The sequence below is a fragment of the Solea senegalensis genome, linkage group LG5 (assembly GCF_019176455.1).
Source record: "Solea senegalensis isolate Sse05_10M linkage group LG5, IFAPA_SoseM_1, whole genome shotgun sequence".
NCBI lineage: Eukaryota > Metazoa > Chordata > Actinopteri > Pleuronectiformes > Soleidae > Solea > Solea senegalensis.
Genome location: NC_058025.1, coordinates 6,781,508 through 6,791,464, shown reverse-complemented (window position 1 = coordinate 6,791,464; position 9,957 = coordinate 6,781,508).

The window sequence follows — 9,957 nt, the reverse complement described above, 5'->3', positions numbered from 1 at the left end:
ACAAGTGAGTCACACTTTAAGTAATTTATTTTCTTTTTAACTTGTCTGTTTAGGCAGGACTTTAAGTTCTCACGAAATTTTAATGATTTTAATTTTCCACTGCCCTTGAATTCACTGTCTGAGTAACAGTCGGTACAAAGCAACAACAAAATGAAGGCATGAATCAGATCATCGAGGGTGCAGTTTGTTTTTTCCACTGACCTGACCCACACCTATTTCACATGTGAAAGAGTAAAAGACAAGCGATGATCCTGAGAGAACCCAAACGTTACTCCCTAGGATTAAACCGAGTGCTGTCAAAACAAGCACATTAAGTGCTGTGATTAATTTCAAATATTAAAAACATGACCACAATACCACCACACCGTCCAAAGACGGAGAAGAAGCCACACCCACACTGACTTAAGCTGGATGCAAACAATTAAGGATTTATGGGGTTTAGGGGTGTGTTAGACGTGGGCGAGCAACACAACATGCATGTGAGAAGCTAACTGCTATTTCTGCTCTACTTTGTCACCAAAGATGCATTATTGAGGACAGTGGCACTGACAGTAAATCATTCAGATAGCATCGAGAGATGTCCACATAGAAACTTCTTTTAATGTCGCATAACTCATCCAAACCACATCTGAGAAACATGGAGCCGCATGGTGCAGGAACAGAAGCAGCTGCAGTCACACGACATGGCTGTCTGGTTCGGCCATTAGGGCCAGAAATGTTGTGCAGCTGTCAATGAAGCGCTGAAGTTTGCTACAGTAGACGGTGCTGGGTTCTTTTGGAGCCCACCAGTTTAACCCCCGTGTCAGGAAACTCTGCATGAGAACATGTAAGATGTGGATCTGGAGGATTCAAAAATGAAACCAGCTGGTATCAGTACAGTATCAGTGCGTTGACATGCTGGTGCCAGCACCTCTCGCCTCTGAACCGTAGCTGTGATTGGCACACGCAGGCATGAAGTCATGCAGCTGTTTCACTCTGTTGGCGAAGAATGGATTTTCACTATCAGTCAATCTGTTTAATTTAATTGTGAGGAGCCAAACTCGACTGTGTGGCCCCCACTGAATGTCCAGGTTTATTTTTAGAAGTAGAATCCACTTCTTCAACTGTATGCAGCTGTCTGGCATCAGTAGATCTACTGTTTATAGATCGCCGTTGTGCTCCCACCTCGTCCCGTCAGTCGTGACGTAAAATGCATCACCGTTCCATGTTTGTAACGCACTTATGAGCTGATGGTTTGAATGTAGTGGACATTTTTCATATTTAGTTCCACACTATATCTTTAATCTCTGAGCGGTGATTGCTCTAAGACAGCAAGTGAAGCTCAGCTTCCTCTAAAATCAAACATGTACAGTGTTGTGTTTACATTTCAATGCTAAACGTGCACTAGAACATGTCACTACTTATGTGATTTTCCTATTTCCTCACATTAAAACCACTTGAAGCTCAGCTTCAACTGTTCTCTATGTGACGACACAGTATAGTTTTTTTCTCGACTGTGATTGGACAAATGCGGCAAAAATGTCACTTCCACAGACGCTTAGCTTCTCTGGGAGTCGATGGAGTAGTGGGTGGGCGCGGACGCTGGGCTTCTGCATGATAATTGAGGGAGTGTCTGAAAGGCGGAACCAGTTTTTGATTGACAGTTTTGCCAATACACACACAACAGTGGAGCCTTTTCTGCCTCAGTCCTGTGCGGATTTTGTGAGGGAAGTCTGTCGTTGTGTGTTATTTGCTCAAGAAGGAGGTGCAAACAGTGCAGGAAGGCGCTTGTTCCAACTGGGTCTCGAACCTGGGTCTTCTTGCTGCAAAGGCAAGGGCGCCAACCACTACACCAACCATGTGGCCCCTTCATTTGTAAATAAAGTCACTATTATAGCATTTCAGTTTTACCTAATTATCACGTTTATCCTTGTTCTACGTGTTTGTTAGCAGAATTTATGTAGAAATACTAGTGCCTGAAAACAGCTTCCCCTGTTTCAAAGACCAGCAGCCAACACAGCAATCTATATAAGTGAATATTCTGTGTCAAGAGATGCTGTTAAACACTAGTATTTGAGTATAAGAATGCTTTAATTCTGTGTTTTTAAATTTAAACAAGTATAGAAATTTCACAAAGGGGAAACTCCTTCTCTGCATTTAACCCATCCTCTACTAGAAACCTGCCTAGACTTAGGGGTTTGGTACCTTGCCTTCTGGTTACAAGACAAGCTCCTTCCCACTTGGCCACAGGCTGCCCAAAGTACAAGGTTCCACCGAGATTTGAACTCAGATTGCTGGATTCAAAGTCCAGAGTGCTAACCATTACACCCAATTAATCACCACATATTCTGCACAAATCAGTTAATATTGCACCAAATTTGTCGATGAATTGGATAATATATTGTAATGATTGAGACCCCTTGAAAGAACACAAAGGCGTCGACGTGCACCTTTATTTATCCTGCTCTCCCAGGACTGTGGGTTTGTAATATCAGGTTCAAAGCTGAAAAAATAATGAAGCTATGAAATGCAGCGTGATCCGCTGGAGCTGCGTCACAGCGGTGAAACGTTTTCCCTGAAAGAATAAAGGCTGCAACATGACAAGTGCTTTCCTGTAAAATCGGTGACGTCACCTGGGTTTGATCGTCAGCAATAACAGTAATTCTACACCTGGAAAAGCACTATTTGAAGTCGTCAGTGAATATAAGCAGCCTGTTTTTTCTCCTTTCCTTTTTTTTTTTTTCTTTTTCTTTTTCATGTGGGCAAGCTGTTTCAGTCGACTCAGCCGGGAGGAAGTGATAAAGCTGTTGCAAGAAAGACGACATCAAACGCCTCTAACCTGCTCTAACAGACCCCACAAGTGATGCACATGACATGAAGGAGCCGGGGTTGAAAGAAAAAATCATTAGAAAGACAAGGTGGGTGGAAGACGAGCTCCATGTTTTGTTTAATGGAAACCGGTAGAGAGAAAAGTGATGATGGAAAACATACAGAACAGTAAAAATCTGCTACATGTGTGAGGATGATTCACACCAGGAGGTGACAGTGGGATTAGCGGATACTCTGGGAGCTCACGAAGTAAAGAAACCCCTTTACCCTGCGGCTGAACTCACATATTTCTTTCACTACTTCCACGTACACTAACTGGAGCAATGTTTAGATGAAATTCCCACCCTGCACACAGGAAGTGATTCACTTCAAGATCCTAGACCAGAGGTCTCAAACTCGCGGCTCGTGGGCCACATGTGGTCCCTTAATCGATTTCCATTTAAAGTCAAGTAAGTAATAACAGATTTCTTTGGCATTGTTAACGGTTTTATTGTGGACTATATATCAAGTCCACACTTGAAATATCATCACAGTGTGGATCAGGATATCATTTTAAGCTCTTATCGCCTATGAACAGCTGCCTTTTTCAGAAAATGTTGACTGTTTTTCATTTGAATTGACCAGACTCGATGCTTAGTTGCCCCCAGGTCATTTGATGGTGAGACCACTGCCATAGACCATATATAAAGATGGACATAAGGGCTGTCCATACAAAAAGCAGTATTAGCGTTTTGTTTATACGGAAATGGCGTTTTGGAAGCCCTGAAATGCAATTTTTTTTGAAAACAAGGGCGTATATATATATATACATATATATATATGTATATATATATATTTTACATGCTCAGCGTCGTCTTGTCCAGTTCTGGTGTTGTCTTGCCGATGATTTGTGTGGATGAAGACGTTTCCTGACACAACAAAACGACAGAGGAAAAGATTGTTTACGCTTCATTCCGTTTTCGTGTGAAGAGGCTCATCAATTTTTGCGACCGGAGGTCCACAGACCTCACGTGGAACCCCATTGGACGGAAGCAGCTGTCAATCACACTGGTGTCCACTCATACGTGCTGTGCTTTGTCACAAGTGACATCATGTGCTTTTAAAGAAGCGATTGAGACCCTTCAATCATCAGCAAAGAGATAGACTAGGCTTTAATCCCAATAGAGATCCCTCTGCATTGTCATGAGTCTTTTTCTCTTCCTGGACTACATTAAACATTTTCATGCAGAGTCTATTGTCATGACACGCGGAAGCAACAGAAACATTGCTACTAAAACAACACAGAATCCAAATTCTACCACTCAAAGCAAGAACATGGAAACTCACCCACCCCTGCACTGCTGCTGTATACACACGAGCGCTTCCTCAGTCAGGTCTGATAGTTTTGCTTGACTTAATGTAAACAGAGACTACTTTAAAAAAAAGTTACACACTGCAACTTTGAGTTTCCATATTTATTGGAAAGTACATTCTGGACTCTGAATGACGACCATCTAAAGACACATTCTGAACAAGGCGGCCTAACCCTAACCCAGCCTTTTAATAATTTGGTGTTTGTGTGATCAGTCAGTGAATCATGACGCCCGACATGCCCTGTGGCTGTGCAGACGGATGTTTTACTAAGATAGTCCAGTCAAGATGAGACATAAATGGAACAAAAAAGGCCCAGTGTCACCCACTACATTGCACATGCAGCCCATAATTCCCAGCTACGCCCTCGCCGTGTGCGCGCCAAAGACAATCGAGTCCTCGTCACTGCCACTGAAGCCGCTCGTTCACAGGGTGAGAAAAGGTCCTGGCTTTGCTTGGCTTGAGGTAAGTCGAAGCATCATAAATTCAATTTTGAAATAACAGAATCCAGGATATCCTGTGGTCAACCACCACGGCACAGACATCCGATTGTCTAACCGAGAGGAGAACCCACGCCCGTAATCCGGTTGGCTCTGATAGATGGAATATGGATGTTTGAGTGGATTTAATGAAAACAAGAGTGACTCCAGATGACTTTTATCGTGAGGGAAATTACTGATTTAATGTGATGTGAGTTGATAATACATAGCATTTGCGTGGCAGATTCGACAGAGCGTGAGGTATTGACACATTATCAACTCCCTTTGTTGAGCGTGCTGGTGTTTCTGTGATGTGTCATGAGACCTACAGCAGGGACAGAAGAGATAACAGATTTCAGCCGCTTCACGAAAGGCTTAGCTAATAAAAACCAAAGCCTGGTAAAGTCCACGGTGTGTTAATAATAATAATTGTTGATTTTCTCGCAGTCAGAAAAGCCTTTTCTGGCTGGAAACTGAAGTTTGTGAGCTGTTCTTTCCTCACACTAAAGTCCATAGAGAAAATCAGGGATTTTACAACATGGCACACAGGAGTTGTAAATCCACCGCTCCTCCACGGGTACGCTTAAATATGTTTTCTTGTCATTTTGGCGTTTGAAGTTCTTTACTTGGTATAAGCGAAGTAACACAAACTTGACAAACGAGGCAGCGGTAGACCAACAGCGTTTGAGTCCCTGCAAGCTAAAAATGCTGATTTTCTCTATGGAGTTTGGTGCAGGAGAGTCAGCAGTTTTCAAACTCCAGTTTCCAGTGGGAAAACAGCTGGAGAGAAAGCAGTGAACATGTTCTGAAGGTACTGGAGACTTGAGCAGCTCTAGGTTTTATAAGGTGAAGCCTTTAGGTGTCATGAGCGTTGACAACGTGTCAGTACGTCATCCAACCGCGCTGAAAAGCCTGAACTAGCTCTTCAAAGCGAGCGTATCCGTGCATGTGCTCCGTGACTTGCGCTGAAAACCAGCCACTGTTGTGTCACGACGTGAAACTTGAAATGCACTCGACTGCACAATGAGGACATCCTTGGAGACGGCCTGTGTTTACCACCGGGTTGTCAGGGAGTCGAGCAATAAGGAAAGGGATTATTTGCTTTGGCTGTGGGAGAATGCTCTAATCAGATCACTGACATGTGATCATGTTTGTCCTCCACGCCACCCAACGCTGACCATCTGTGCTCACCTTTCACCTCCTCACCTCAGCTCGTCCTGTCTTCTTTGTTTCTCCACTTGTGAAAAGTGTGAAAGTTTGTGTTGGGCAGGGACTCAGGAAGGAACTTATTACTCATTACTCCTTTATAAAGTAATAATTTGACTTATTACTTGGTATCAAATGTAACGATATGCTAAAAACCAGAGGTCTCAAACTCACGTCATTGATTTATTGCAGCCCCACCATTTAATATTTATCGTTCCATATCAAAGAAACACTTTTAATTTTAAATTCTCTTACTGAATAGTTGCTTTTTCTCCAAAAGTTATTGTTTATTATTTGAATTTGAGAACCCTACTTCACTATATTACCTTTGGAGGTGAATCTACTTTATTGAAACAGAAGTTAGATATTGTGACCTGCCATGCATACACGTCATCACAGAGGCGCTAAACCTACGGAAAAGTCTATCTAGTAACGTAGGAACACAATGGTTTGGTAAATTGTAATCTCTCCTGTTGGACTCATACGTACGTGTGACGCAAATGGATTAGCAAATGGAGGTTAGAGCAGTGTCTGTCAAGTCTAATGTTGCTATAGTGACAGTGATGTGATACTGTTGGGTGCACTTTGTCTGACAGAAAACAGGCAGAACAACCTTTTTCGAGAGTTCTGTTTGGGTCGTGTAGTGTTTGAGCTAAATGCTTAAACGTGATATGACCAGCATCTATATGACGCCAACGTCAATGTCAACTTTATTTATACGGCACATTTAAAACAACATTAGCTGACCAACAAATACATGGCAGAAACCAAATAAATATAGGAATCTATAAGAGTCTGGGCTGCTCTTACATGAGGAAGTCAAATATTCCATAGACTGGAGGCAGCCACTGAAAAGGCTCCATCACCTCAGGTTCTGCACCTTTTTCTGGAAACATCCAGGAGCAGCTGGTGGTTGGAGGAGCTCATGACTCTGGCAGGAGTTTGGAGACAGATAACACATAAAAAGGTACAAAAATAAATAAATTTAAAACAAGCAGCAAAATCTCAAGGTCCATGTCAAGGATTATGAGATGGCAAAAGCATAAGGAGGATCTTCGGCTTCATCATCTACCTTTCTCCAACCAAGAACCACCACCACCACCTCCACGAGAGTTTGCCTTTGCCACATGGTAAGCCTACAAAACACGACACTGAACAAACCCACTGAGTTCACTGAGGGCAGACCTTAAAGACAGAGGACTACAACAAGACTTCAGGAGTTACAGATGTTCGCTGGGAACAAGACACAGAGGAACAAAATGGAGAAAAGCTGATTGTAGCTGCAGGACGTTCTCTAGTACTACAGCCACAGAACACAGTTGATAAATAATACTAATAATAACGTATTAATAATTGGTGTAATGTGGTCCGAAGACGAGAGAAAGCTAAGCATGAAATCCATAATGTAGTCCAACGACGATTGACACGGCTCCATGACTGGGTAAAATAATATAATTGCACTTATAGTTATAGAAGAGTAAGGCATTACTTCTACTCAGTTGTGCACTTTTTCTGTATCGTAAATAAATGCCTTCAAATCTCCAGTTGACACTCTGACAGGCTAAATCCCTAATCATGTTTCTGTCATTTGCGCCTCCATTATCGTCCCCGACGCCCAGCATGTGAGCGCGAGATCCCGCAGATTGCTCAGGTTTGGAGAAGTTGTCAAATCTAATTGCCAAATCATCTGCCTTATCTGATCTCGCAAAAAGGCTGTTATTGTAATGAAACACCAGCGGAGAGGAGCGAAGAAAAGGTGGAGATTACACGCGGTGAGTCACTCACTGCACAATCCATCCCTTCATTGCTCTGGGGTTTCCACTCTCCCAGTCCAGAAAGTGTATATGGGGCATGTGAGGGCTGGATGTGGGCAGGAGAGCTGAGGTAACCACTCTGATAAGTGATGCATCTCCTCGCTGTGCATTGTGCATTGTGCCTTGACATGACAACCCCCTTTGTGAGGCAGCACCGAAGAGTTAAGGAGCAACAAAGGAGGGACTCTTCTCCAGCGAGGTCAGGTTCCAGCCTGTCGATACTGTGTGAAGGATTTTGGCTAAAGTGAGGATTTCAGCGCGTCTTCAAATGATTGTGATACACTCTGCCATCAAGTTAATTTTGCGTGCTAAAAAGTAAACCCTGGGAAATCGCACTGAATCTCCAGAACTTTATCGCTTCCATCGTGCCCATCAAACAGATTTGGGTAAAGGGGCAGATGTTTGACATCTCGATAAAAGAGAAATCTCCGATCTTGATGTAGATAATCATGCGTTTAGAGATGTGAGGTCTCCTTATAAGCCAAAGCAGATATGTAGAACTGTTTTGGTTCTCCGTCATGTCCACTGACCTCCACCACGAAGGTCTTCTCCAGGTACAAAGCCCACAAAGGACGACACTGCACAAACCGACTCGGTTTACTGAGGCCAGACCTCACTGGAACTTTGAGAACTGCAAAGAAACCTCAGGAGTTACGGAAACAGTGGAACAAAATGAAGAAAGACTGATTGTAGCTGCAGGACGTTGTCTAGTACTACAGCTGCAGAACATAGTTGATAAATAATAATAATAATGATCTTAAAATCAATCCTGAACTGGACAGGAAGCCAGTGGAAGTTGAACAAAACTGGTGTCAGGTTAATTTAGCATATTAGCCTGTTAAGCCCTAAACGTCATGTTCAGAGAAAAATGCCTAAAAGACATAAGTAAATGTCCTTATTTTAACCATAAAAGGGTCCAGAAAGTGTATTAAGTGCTTTTGCCCATTTTTCCACAATAACTTTCAATAGCTGGCAGCTATTTACAATTTACTGCATGTGAAAGTAGTGTATTACCAATTTACAATGAAGAAAAACATAACGTTTTATTTAGACCAAAAACACTGTAAACACCAGATTTTGCGTGTTAAATTTGAAATTCCAAAAATAGGCCAAAGAAATTGGAACTATGTGCAGGCGTTTTTGCAGCTCTCTACTCTCTGGTGACAAAGACGCTGAGTCGCCGTCTTCCCTGCGACAGCGCGAGTGAAATTACCGCAATAATCACACGTTGACTTTGACGTGCAACTTCTCAGCTTTGAGATATGTGAGTGTAAGATATCCTTATGGACCTCAGAGAACGTATAACCAGTGATAGAAAGATTGTGCCTGAGTAAATTTGAGTAAACCAAAGGAGAAAAGTGAAATTTCAGACAGAGAGTAACACCATGCTAACGATGACTCCATGCACACAGATCCCCTTCAGCGACTCCTCGACTACAAATATACCAAGTCTGATAGAATCTGAGTAAAGCGAACGCTCAATTTGGCACAATCTGGTGCCGGACAACAACCAAATGGATCCTTTTGTCTCCTAAAAAAGTCAAATACACAACCAAAAATAAAGTGAAACCTGCTTCATTGTTTCCATCAAACAGATCTGGTTAAAGGGGCAGATCCACGATCTCTGACATCTCAGTAAAAGAAAAAAAAATCAGTGATCTTGATGTGAAAATCATGTCTTTAGAGTTGTGATGTCTGCGTTTGCAGATTATCAGACTACTCCCCCCCACCCCCACCCCCCGCCTCCTCTTTTAAGCCAAAGCAGACATGTCGAACTATTCTGGGCCCTGGCAGAAACACGAACCCCTCTGACTGCCATTGTTCATTTATATAATCATTTTTGACAACTGGAAAGTTTTCTTTTCTTTTATTATTAGCACACGTCCCCGTCCCCCCTTTTAGACAATTAAAGATGTGAGGACAAAGTTGCACGTGTCTTATCTCGCTCACAATCACGCTCTCCTGAAAGGTGACGAGGTCCAGCGATGACATGAGACGTCCAATGTCCCCATATTATATGAATTTATGATTTGAAACAGATTTTGAGACGCAAATCAGGAATTTGTGGTCGACTCTAATAGTGGCTAACAATATTTTGAATTATGGTTTGGACTAAATGATCGGTGTGAGCGCTCACGTCTATTTAAAGTGACATTATACAGACACAACAACGCAGCACGTACGATGTCCTTTAATGACATCATACTGAACAATGGGCTCAGTGAATCTGGGAGATTTGAAAAAAAGACTTATTTATGGCTTTCATACATACAGGGATGGATTTCATTTTGGAAATATTG